The following is a 12,508-nucleotide window of genomic DNA, read 5'->3' on the forward strand; positions in this document are numbered from 1 at the left end:
CTAGTCTGAAGCCAGAACACAAAAGATAACAAAGACTGTATTAAGACTTTGTTTTTACCTCTGAAGGAGGTTGGGAGCCATTAGTGACAGGGTTTTACGTTTTAGACAGTTACTTTTATTCCCATATAGAAAATAGATGGTGGGGTAAAGAGCACAACCAAGGAGACTACTGAGGAGAACAAACATAACAGGCTGGAATAAAGAAGAGTGGTAGAGAGGAAGGGCTTAGATTCTGAATTTATACTAGAGCAGCATTGGCAGGATGCTTTTAAAGGGTTAGATATGCACCACAAAAGACCAGGTGAGTGCCATTGGATTTGATGGGCTGAAGAAGACAAGAAATAGCTGCATTTTTATTATTATTATTATTTTTTAAAGGCTTGGATACGGGAAATAGAATTCAAAAGTTTGGATATAAACATGTTTGAGGTATTTATTAATGCTACTCTAGAAGATTGGTCAAATGTGAATCTAAAATTTTATGTAACCTTTGCGCATAGTATTTATCAATGAAGCTGGATGAGACCCTATGGGAAGTGAGCATAGAATCAAGAACTGAGTCCAGGTACTCCAGCAGTTAGAGGTCTGGCATGTGAGGAAGAAGGAGCAAAGAGGACTGAAGAAGAATATTCAGTCATCTTTGATTGAAAAGAATGATGAGGGGAGAGGGAAAAATGGAGGATAGGTGATGGATGATTGATGACAGCTAACTAGATGGATAATAACTAGATATACAAACATACACAGATATGTAGGTAGGTAGATATTTGGTGTTCAAATAAAAACTACATTTAAATAAAAAATGAGACAACAAATTGGTCAAATGCAGTTAAATAACTTCAATAAGGTGAAAACTGAACAAAAAAAAATACTGGATTTGCAACTTAGAAGTCATTGGTAAAATTGATAAGAGCATTCAGAAGTGTTAGCCATAGGAATCCAACTAGATGGGAAGAATAAGAAATGAACATGAGGGTATCAATAAATCCTTCACATAATTTTGCAGTAAACTGGAGTAAATTAATGCATGATGATTCACTACAGTCTACAGAGACATTAAAGTGTGTTTACATGGAGTTGAATGGGAAATGTTTGATGTCTCTTTCCCACACTGGACTCTAAACTTCCTGAAGGCAGGGATATTATTAGTGCTCACCACTTGCAGGTTTGAGATCTAGAGTTCCTGACTCATGTGAATTTCACAATACATATTTGTTGAATGAAAGAAGACTGTGTTGGATTTTATTCTGACCAAAACACCTTTTTCCTCTGGTTCCTGCTAGCATGGCATAAACTACTCAACCTGACACTCCACATAAGAACCTAAGCAGGTTTCTGCATGTGGCATTCATTAGCCTGACTTAAGACATGTTAGAAAAAGAAGATAAAGAACAGTGAAACAATTAAAGAACTGAATCCTTCCACTGAATCCCAGTGCAACCTGGACCTCCTGGCACGTTTAGACAGAAATACAAACCTTGGGGACTGTCTATTCAGTTTCCTCATTATGTTATTAGAATATACAGTAATTGTGATTGTAAGCAGCAGTTGGTAAACAACTTTAAGACTGAGCCTGAGGGAACTAAAAGAGAAGAGCAAAGAAATAAAATCAAATTAGAAAGTCCAGAGCTGCACATTAACATTCAGAGAGATTAAATGTTTTCTTTGCTGTTAGAAGAAAAAAAAAAAAAAAAAATGTCGGGCCTGTGCTCATCCTATGGTCCTGAATTTGGATAGAAGGGAAATCTGCATTCCAAACTGAAGATCATCAGTTTTGCAATATGTTACTAATAAAAAATAAACAAACCAAACCACTTCTTCTAAATCTATTGTGTAATATTTCCATATGGAACTGACGAAACTGGCACTTTATTCACAATGGTCCTGTAAAGAAGGATCTGAGTGCACAAACTCCTACACTGAAGAGCCCAGGATGTGAGTTATCTTTGAAAATGTAAACATATCTAACAAATTTATGTTTCCTATACTGCACTTCAAGGCAGCATTATCAATATGCAGCTTTATATTTAGGGAGTACTAGGTTCTATAAGACTGTATTCTCAGTGCATTATGTGACTTGATTGCCGTACTTACCATTTGAATAGAGAATTCAGCAAAGAAAATAACAAATAATAAGAATAATAAAGGAATACCCATTGCTAAGCCATCGGAGTAAGGCCAAGGGAATGAAATTGAGCTTCCATGAGTTGAGAAAGTCTAGTGAGGTTTTGTATGCCACTGAAACTTTTAATATTAACATAATTGAATTGCTAATTACTTTTCTTTCTGAGTTAGAAAAGAGCAATCTAAAAATTGTTTTTATTTTCTGCTATGTGCATTCATTTAAAACAAAATATGGTTGTTTTAGACTGACTTCATTTAAGGTCATAAATATATCCTTAAAGAACAGTATTGTGAACTCAAAATATCAGAGATAGGTGTTAGTCAATTTAGAAAGTTTATTTTGCCATGGTTAAGAATGTGCCCAAGACACAGCCTCAGAAGTTCCTAAGGATGTGTGTCCAAGGTGGTAGGTGCACAACCTGCTTTTACACATTTTAGACAGACATGAGACATCAATCAGTACATGCCAAATTTACATTGGTTTGATCTGAAAGGGTAGGACAACTCTGGGAGCGGGAGTGGGTATCTTCCAGGTCATAGGTAGATTTGAACATATTCTGATTGGCAGTTGGTTGAAAGAGTTATTATCAGTAGAAAGGAATGTCTGAGCTAAGAAAAGGGGTTTTGGAGACCAAGATTTTATCATGCAGCTGAAGCCTCTAAATAGAAGGTTTCAGAAAAAATAGACTGTAAATGTTTCTTATCAGACTTAAGGTCTGTGTTGGTATTTATCCTGGAAAGGTATAAGGAAGCATGTCATATCTCCATTTTCCATCATGGCCTGAACCAGTCTTTCTGGTTAAATTTTAGAGTGCCCTGGCCCAGGAGGGAGTCCATTCAGATGGTTGTGGGGGGCTTTCAAATTTTATTTTTGGTTTACGGTGTCTATACAAACTCTTGGAACTCATCATATATCATATAATGGGTTTTGACTAGTTTGGAGAAACGGAATATCATTCACATTCTATTCAAAATGTTCATATGTAGAAAGAGCTCCTAGCAATCTAGTTGACTTTCTCATTTTACAAATAAGAAATCTGTGCTCACAGAACGGAAGTGACTGTGCAAAGCCATAGAAATTATGAGAGAACCACAGCTCATTCCATGTTATAGAAGTATTCCAAGTGCACTAGAATACATCGTGTCACATTTCTCCTTGGTATCTACCTTAAGAATAAGGGACAAAACAATTTCCCCCTTTTTAACTCGGACACTGTTGAACTTACAGAAGCTATTTAAATATAAAAGTACTATTTTTGATGAGCTCCTTAAGTATATAGCCATCGCTTTAAAAGAAGATTTTCTTTCACTTTTTTCCTGAATATTCCTTATGTCAGCTCCTTGTTTTTTCATAGAAAATCCTTAGGACTCAATGATATTGGCTCTTTATACAATTCTGTCTAAGCACCTGGGCTAGCAGAAAGAGAGACTGTGTCTTTCTTCCAGTTATTTTTTCTCAGGTTGTAAACTAAGTTTCTGATTATAACTTCTCATTAAGAATGGCTTTCCACCTATTTCCCCTTCAGTATTGTGGAAATAAGCAAAGACCACCTAAATGAATGAGTACAAACAGAAGCTATTTAATCAGAGTTTACTTCAGCAAAAAAGTAAGCCAACATCACTTACCTTTAACAGAGGCTCAAAGGCAGGCAGCAGAGTGAGAAAGCTTTATGGAAAATAGAAGTCCCAGCTTACCCAGGTTTTAGTGTTTGAGGTTCCAACCATACAAGTTTAAATAGGAAGGGTATCCTTGGGTCATATGCATTCAAAAGAATTCCAAATCCTTCCATGCTAGATTTTATCTAGATTTATGGAATTCCTGAAGCACAGCTCTTATTTCAGGTCAGGTTCAAGGTTTAAATTTTACAGCTGCTCAGTATACCCAACTCATACGAAATATGAATATTTAGAGTCATCTTGCATTGGGGGTTTTAGGAGAATCATCTAATAAAGACAGGGAGGCTGAAAAAAGGGAAAAGGAGGGAGAAATATAAATAAATACAGAAGGAAAGAGATCAGAAAGATGAGAAGAGAGTGGACACTACATATGAAGGTAACTGGAGGACAAGGAAAGGAAAGATTTCCAAGGTTAATGAGTCAAGTTTGTGGTTACTTAATTTCATCAAATTGTTCATTAGCTTTGGAAAACAAATCTGTTAGTGAAGCAAATTTTGATTCAGAATTTTGTTTGGAGGATTCTGCATAACCATAACAAATGTTGTCTATTACGTCTAAAAATATTAATCCATATATTTTTTAAGATTCCTCTCAAATGAATAATTTTGTTCAAGTTAAATGTTCTTCAGACTGGCTATTGAAGTCCAAATTGCTCTTGATAAAGTAATGCCATTTGGAGAGATAAACACAAGAATTAGTGTTAGAGTGAGAGTACATATATGAATCAAGAGTTTTTCCTGGAAGAGAAGATTTATACTTAGGCCTCTCTATAAGAGAAGGTAATATTTGGTTGAAAGTGAAGCCTGTGCACTTCGTGACTTAAGCTCTCAACCTGATGGTTAGCCACCTCCAAAAGCAGACACAATAATCTGTGCCCTGTACAGGCAGAAAACTAAAGACAATGCTCTATCTGCATAAAAGTCATATTCTTAGGACAAAACATTGAAACACAAGGAGAACCTCATCCCACTTAATTTATGACACATAGCAAAGTTTGTTCAAACTGTCGCTTGTCTGAGGAGAACCTCAAACTTGCTGGTCTGAAGGGCAGGCTTGAACAACAGGTTTAGAGAGCAAAATAAGATTCAAAGAAATGGTGTGATTTCACCAGGATGGCAATCAAATAGTAACATAAAACAAATCTAAGTATCAAATTGAGACTAAATTTGAGAAACTCAAGACAGCAGGATTCAGAATGAGCACAGACCTAGCGCAGTAGTCCAAGCTTCACAAGCCACAAACATCTAAGTTAAAGAGTTCTCTCAAAATCTAGGGCTATTATAATGACCAGGTCTTGATTGAACATACAGAGCAACTATGGCATTCCCACATAAAAGAAAGACTACACAAAAAGTAACAAACAAAGGCAATTTTGTCACAAGTTGCTATAGTAAGAGAGCCACTACTACTGCATTTTTTTCAGGAATTCAAAGGCAGGCAAATGAGTAGGAAAGCTGTATAGTGATTAAAAACGGAAGGTTTTAGGTATCTGTCATTAGAGATTGTTGGCATGGAGAACCTGGAGTCATGCTAACAACTAGTGGTTCATCTTTATGACTGATTTGGAGATCATATTTGATTTTCTCTGGTTGACTCTGAGCTGAAGGTGGCAACAAAAGAGAGAAGCTGCCGGTCACTGACCAAAGCCTGACTGCTCTGGGACAATTGTAGCCGAGGTTGTTGTTTGTCCTCTGGGCTAGTTGCTATAGAGTTTGCAGGCTGATGTTCAGTTGTATATTAGAGTTCTGTGGTCATTTATGGTCTGCACATTTTTCATTTATGTATTCAGTCTATCAGTAGCTTGAATTTCTTAAGACTTGAACTCTTATTTCTTTCCTGTAATACCTTCTCTGAAATTTCCCATACATTGTTATAAAAATACAAACAGGGTTGCAGGTTTTCCAAATGTTTATAATGAAGATGCTATTGTTTATCTTATTGGGAATTCAACAACTTAAAATATTCCTGTCCCCTTCCAGGCAACGCCAGATCTGACTAGACACTTTGCATGCAGCAGCAAATTAGTGGGCTCCAGACTGTGGGTCGGGTGCTGTAGAACATCCAAACGTTCTACCACAACATTTGAAACTCAGGTTTCACAAAGCAAGGCCTTTACACAACAAGTCTGTCTATTTCTGTGGACTCCTTCTTGACGGGTGTTTATTACAGCCAAATTTGAGACATGATATTTTAAGAAAGCATCTTAAAACATATACTATTAGTTGTACAGGATGGTATAGAATTCAAAAATTACTGAGCCATGGCATCTTAAAATCACAAGAGACCCCTAACTTTTTAAGCCAACCTCTTCATTCTGTAAGTAAAAACAGTAAAAACCACAGAAGTAAAAATGTATTCTCAAGATTTTGAAGCCATAACAAATTCACTTCAGCTACTAAATGTTTTGATGAAAACATATCTTAATGTAGGACACACTGCGCTGCCTTTGCTAAAGTATAATTTTTGAAAAATTAAAAACTGACCCTCATACAAATATAAAATAAGTACATGTTAAGTATTTTATTATACTTATTATTTGAAGGGATGAATAAAATGGAAAGACTCCCCCACGGGGCATATGAGGTATTGAAAAGTGTATCAATGATGTAAGAAAAATTGCTGAGTTATACACAAAATTTGCTAGTAACCTACAGGGAACAAAACCTTAATATTTAGGGTTATCATATTTTACTGTACATAGATAATTTGCATCTGAAACAGACAAAAATCTGTTAGTTAACATGTAATATTCTGGAATATTCATTAAATAGGCAAAAATATCCTTTGAAAGAGCTGGTTAGCAATGCTCCTTATGATGTTAAAAGGACACTGCTTTTTCTTTTTGATTTCTTGCACATTTTTCCTTAAACAGATATTACTATAGGCAGATTAATTACATGCTGTTATGCCACATGTAGAAGAATGAAACTGGGCCCCTACCTTTCACCATATACAAAAATTAACTCAAAATAAATCAAAGATTGAAATGTAAGACTTCAAACTATAAAAATTTTAGAAGAAAACCTAAGAGATACCCTTCTTGACATCAGGCTTGGCAAAAAATTTTTGACTAAGTCCTCAAAAGCAATTGCAATAAAAACAAAAATTGTCAAGTGGGACCTGATTAGACTAAAGAGCTTTGGCACAACTAATAAATAATCAATAGAACAAACAGCCAACTTACAGAATGGGAGAAAATATTTGCAAAATATGCATATGACAAAAGTCTAATATCCAGAATCTATAGGGAATTAAACAAATCACCTACCAAAAAACAAATAACCTCATTTAAAAAATGGGCAAAGGACATGAACAGACACCTCAAAGGAAGACATAAAGCTGCCAACAGCCATGAAAGAATGCTCAGCGTCATTAATCATAAGAGAAATGCAAATTGCAACCTCAATTAGATACCATCTCATACCAGTCAGAATAGCTATTGTTAAAAAAAATCAATTAATAACATAAGCTGGTGAGGTTGTGGAGAAAAAGAAACACTTATACACTGTTGGTGGAAATGTAAATTTAATTTACATTACACTTATACACTGTTGTATACACTTATACAACAGTGTATACACTTATACACTGTAATTTATATTATACAACAGTGTATACACTTACACACTGTAATTTACATTATACTTATACATTATACAACAGTGTATACACTTATACACTGTAATTTACATTACACTTATACACTGTTGGTGGAAATGTAAATGTAATTTAGCCAGTGTGGAAAACAGTATGTGGAAATTTTTCAAAGAACTTAAAACAAAGCTACTATTCGACCTGGCAATCTCATTACTAGGTGTATATTCAAAAGAAAACAAATCATTCTACCAAAAGACACATGCACTCATATGTTTACTGCAGCACTATTCCAATAGCAAAGACATGGGTTTAACCTAGCTGCCCATCAGTGGTGAACTGGATACAACATATCCATGTAACAAACCTGCACATGCACACTCTGTATCTAAAATAAAAGTCGAAATTATTTTTAAAAAGTTATATTTTTATATATTATTATATTGTAATTTAACCTCTAGAAATAAGGTCCTTTTTAGCTTTCATGCCTCCAAGATTCATATTTCTGATTTCTATTATTCTTCTTGATTTTAAGACTTTTTTTCTCTACAGTCATCATTGATCATTCTGATCTTTTCTACTTTGTAAGTGTAGTTTTACTTCTCAATAATATGATTCAACCTAGTTTGTTTTTGAGTTCAGAGGGAAAAAGTACAAGAGTCTATTTTATGGATAGCTTGGGGAATAACACCTCTGAGTCTCCAATCAATGCATGGTTTCCAGAGATGGTTTTTGAGTCCAAGGTTTGCATCTGGAATGAATTCATGTGAGCGCCAGGAAGAAAACAATCACTCACCCAAAGCATCTCAGGTTTCTAGACAAGTGCACACATGTTTTTAATGTTTTCTAAGTGTTTTAACATGATAGACACTACGAGGAAAAACCAGCAACAAAGGGACAATGATCTTTGAGATTACAATATTTAAACATCTGTAATTGTGATTGCCAGTAGGTAGCCATGAGCTACATGTGGCTATTGAGCAGTTGAAATGAGGCAAGTATAAATTAAGATGTGATGTGAGTATAACATACCTTCTTGATTTTGAAGACCTACTAAGAGGAAACAATGTAAAGTATTTTAATAATTTATAAATTAGATGGAAATTGTATTTTTATATATCGAATGAAAGAAAATGTATTATTAAGATTTATTTTACCAATTTCTTTTTACTTTATATATATGGCTGGGAAAACTTTTCTAATTACGTATGTGGCTCACATTTGTAGCTTGAACTATATGTCTGTTGCATAATAAGCATGTAACAGGGAAGCACAGACACAAATTACAATGCACAAAAATGTAAACTGATTCACATTTTAAAAGTAAACAATTGTAGAAATTGATAACAAGATTAAAAGTGATCCAAAATTTGAACACATCAAAATTATTTTTCTCTAAATTTTTCTCTAAATTTTAAATAAAATACTTCATTAAACTTTTCTGTTTTTTTCATTTTGATTATGGATCTCTATATGTATATATATTACACATATATAGTATGATCTATACATACATACATATATACACTTTTAAATCTGATGTTTTTAAAAGTATGTATTATTTTATTTAAAAAGGCAAATATTTTTATATGACTGTATTTAGTAGAAAGAGCAGTGGACTTTGATCAGGAGAACAAGAGCTCCACTGGGAGCTGTGAGTCATAATACTTCTGCTATTCTTCCTTTTCTCATACATGCAATAAAAATGTATTTCAGGGCTGATGCTCAGCTGAGATGTACCAGTGAGTATGCGGGATATCGCCTACTCTCAATGACCTGGCCATTATTAATCTGTGGATGCTATGTGTTTACCAATATTTAAATATCATTATTGGAAATTCCTACCTTATTTGATTGTTGTAAAAGTAATATATTAGTCCATTAAAGTGTTTTCAACATCAGAATGATCAGAATAGCAACAACAATAATAACTAACAATATATGAAATGTAACCAATCTATCTTAAATGCTGCAGGATTTCAAAAATTGACAGCATACATTCTTCCAGAATGTCTAAACCTGAAGCTGGTCATAAACAAAAGGTTATGGATCTTTTTGTTTCTTTTGTGCTTGAACAAAAATATGAAATACAGAATTTGAATATTTTATCAGGTTCAAAATATCATCCCAATAATTTGAGAAATTATTGTAACATTTCCTACATTAATACTCATTTTTCAACAAAATGCAGAAGAAACGAAAAACATTTTGCTCTAAAATATCACATTTTGGTAAGATACCAGCATTTAAACAAAATAATAATGTGATGAGCCAGTTATCTGTAATAGAGTCTAATGAACTTAGAAATATTAGAAAGAGGAAATCTGAGGGTCTAGAAATGGAATAATGGCCATCCAGGTGTATTTGTGGCATTTCTGACTATATATGCTCTAAAGACAGTGTGACAAAATGGAGGCATTATACTGTAGTGCAGGGCATGTATGCGGAGGAATCATGGTCTTATTTCGCATAAATCTTACTAGACATCTGAATTTGGGGTTTCTGCTGCATATTATCAAGAAATGGTAGCAGCACTGGATAGCTTTTCTGTTAAGTGTGTCAGTACTGAACACTTAACAGTTTAAGCTCCAATCATCAAGGTTATATGTAACCATGATTCTAGGATTAGTTCTAGGGGCCTTAACCTAAGGAAATCAAGAATTTGAACATAACTTCTAAAAGAGCATGTAAACCTGCTCATCTATCCCATCTAAACCTGGTTTTATTTAAGATGAGAAAATATAACTTAATAGTCGAGGTGAGCTTCTCCAAAGGAAGTATTGGAACTTTTTTTTTTTTTCCCTGAGTCCATTCTGCGTTCAAATGAGAATAGGTCCTTAGATCATCTAAGTAGCTATGACAGTAAACAGAAAAATACAATAATTAGGAGAAGAATCTAGAAAAAAGATTCCCTCTTAGATGCAAGTATTAATATGTTTATTCGTGCATGCTTTCACATATTAATTTATTAATTCATCTCTGCCCTCAGTTAACTCTGAGTTCCACACATTGTGCATAGATGCTAGGGAAACAGACTTGAATATGGCAGTTTACTCATTGGGAGGAGATCATCTTGTGTTGGAGAAAACAAACGTAGGAATAGTTAATAGTAACAATAACTATTGCTATTATTATAAAAGATACACACCAAATATTATTTACACAAGGGAATAGGACTCCACAAAGATGACATTTAAGATGATATCAAGGATGTTTGTAAGCTGGTTGGTGAAAGGATGGAGAGGCAGGAGTTGAGTAGAGAAAGGAGGCCCTTTCTACCAGAGAATAAAAACTGAGCAAGTGCCTGAAGATTAGAAACAGATGATGTTTCTGGAAAGAGCAGGTGATTCAACCACACATTTATCTCATAGTATTTTTGACCACCAGTTGCCAGGAACACTTTTAGATGTTGAACTCTTAAGATGATAAAATTATGTTTGCATTTCTTCAGAAATTTACTATCTAAACCTTTTATCAGATTATCACAATTGTTAGCATTTCCCAGATGCCAAGGTATTTCTGCCAGCTTTCACTTACTTTTTACAGCACAGTGTTGGAAACATATAATAACTCACAAGCTCTATAGTAGCTGAACTTGGATTTGATTTTGTCCTGGAAATCCTTTTCAATGAAAAATAAATATATACCAAAATCATCACCCATTTTTCACTGTTCATTTAGAGATTCTGGGAAATCTGAGTTTTTACAACACCGAAAAGAAACAATCACAAACCCCTTCATTGGTTTATTTTTGTTTTCTATTACTGCTGTAACAAAATACCACCAATTTAAAAATATAAAACAACATCAGTTCATCATTTTATCATTCTGTAGGTCATAAGTTCAAAATAGGTCTCAGTGGGCTTAAATAAAGGTATCAGCAGGGCTCTTTTTGTTTTGTTTTGTTTTGTTTTATTTTCTGCAACATCTGAAGAAGGAATCAATTTCCTTGCCCTTTTCAGTTTCTGGAGGTCACTTGCATTCCTTGGTTCATGGTCCCTTCTTCAACTCACTTCAGCCTCCTACTTCCATCATCACATTTCCCGGTATTACTCCGAGCCTCCTGTCTCCCTCACACAGAAACCCTTTTGATTATCTTAGACCTACCCTGTTAATCTAGAATAAATCTTCTATCTCAAGAACCTTAATTTAATCGTGTCTGCAAAGGTCCTTTTACCTTGTAAGATAATGTATTCAGAGATTCTGGAAATTAGGATAAAGAAATTTCGGTGGCCATTATTCAGCCTATCATAGTATGCAGTCTGGTGACAAAGATCTGTATTCATCTTACATGCAAAATTAATTACCACATCCCAGAAATCTCAGCCCCTTATAGCACCAACTCTATGTCCAGAATCTCATCTTAATATCATTAGTTCAAAAGGCCCAAGTTTCCTTATCTAAATAATCTAAATCAGGTATAGACGAGACTCTTGGTATGATTCATCCTGGGAAAAAAGCTCTCTCCATCTGTGGACCTGTGAAACTAGAAAATAAGTTATCCTACCCAAAATACAATGTTGTAACTGGCATTGGATACCAGAATATAGACATTCTTATTCAAAACAGAGAAACTGTAAGGGAAGTCACCATCCCAAGCAATTTTTAAAATCCAGCAGGGCAAACTTTGTAAGATTTTCAAAGCCTAGAGAAAACATCTGTGACTCAAAACTCTACTTTCTGGGCCGAAGGTTCTGTCCTCTGGGCCCATTACTCTGCTGTCTGAGAAATCCTCCTTTTGTCGTGAAGGGTAATGCATGTTTGCAGCAGAATAGTTTTATTAATCTTATTTTCTGCCTACAGAATTTTGGAAGTCAACAGTCTTCTCTCATTTCATCTTTTCTCTGATCCTTTCAGTACAAGTTGTCGGTATTTCTGCTGGCATGACAATATCAAATAATTGTGGATCTTCTGTGTATGTTACAGGGATTCATTCTATTAGTCAAGAGGCTCCTCCAAGGTTTAGGAAAGGAGTAGTATATTTTCCTGCCTTTTCCACCTTTAGGGTGCGATTTTATTTCTGGATTTGTGCATGTTCTATCTTCATCTTCAAAACAAGCAATGGCTGAATCTTTCTTCAATTGCAACACTCAGACACTAATTCCATGGTCAC

This window comes from Macaca thibetana, chromosome 13 (assembly GCF_024542745.1).
Source record: "Macaca thibetana thibetana isolate TM-01 chromosome 13, ASM2454274v1, whole genome shotgun sequence".
In the NCBI taxonomy this organism is placed as follows: Eukaryota; Metazoa; Chordata; class Mammalia; order Primates; family Cercopithecidae; genus Macaca; species Macaca thibetana.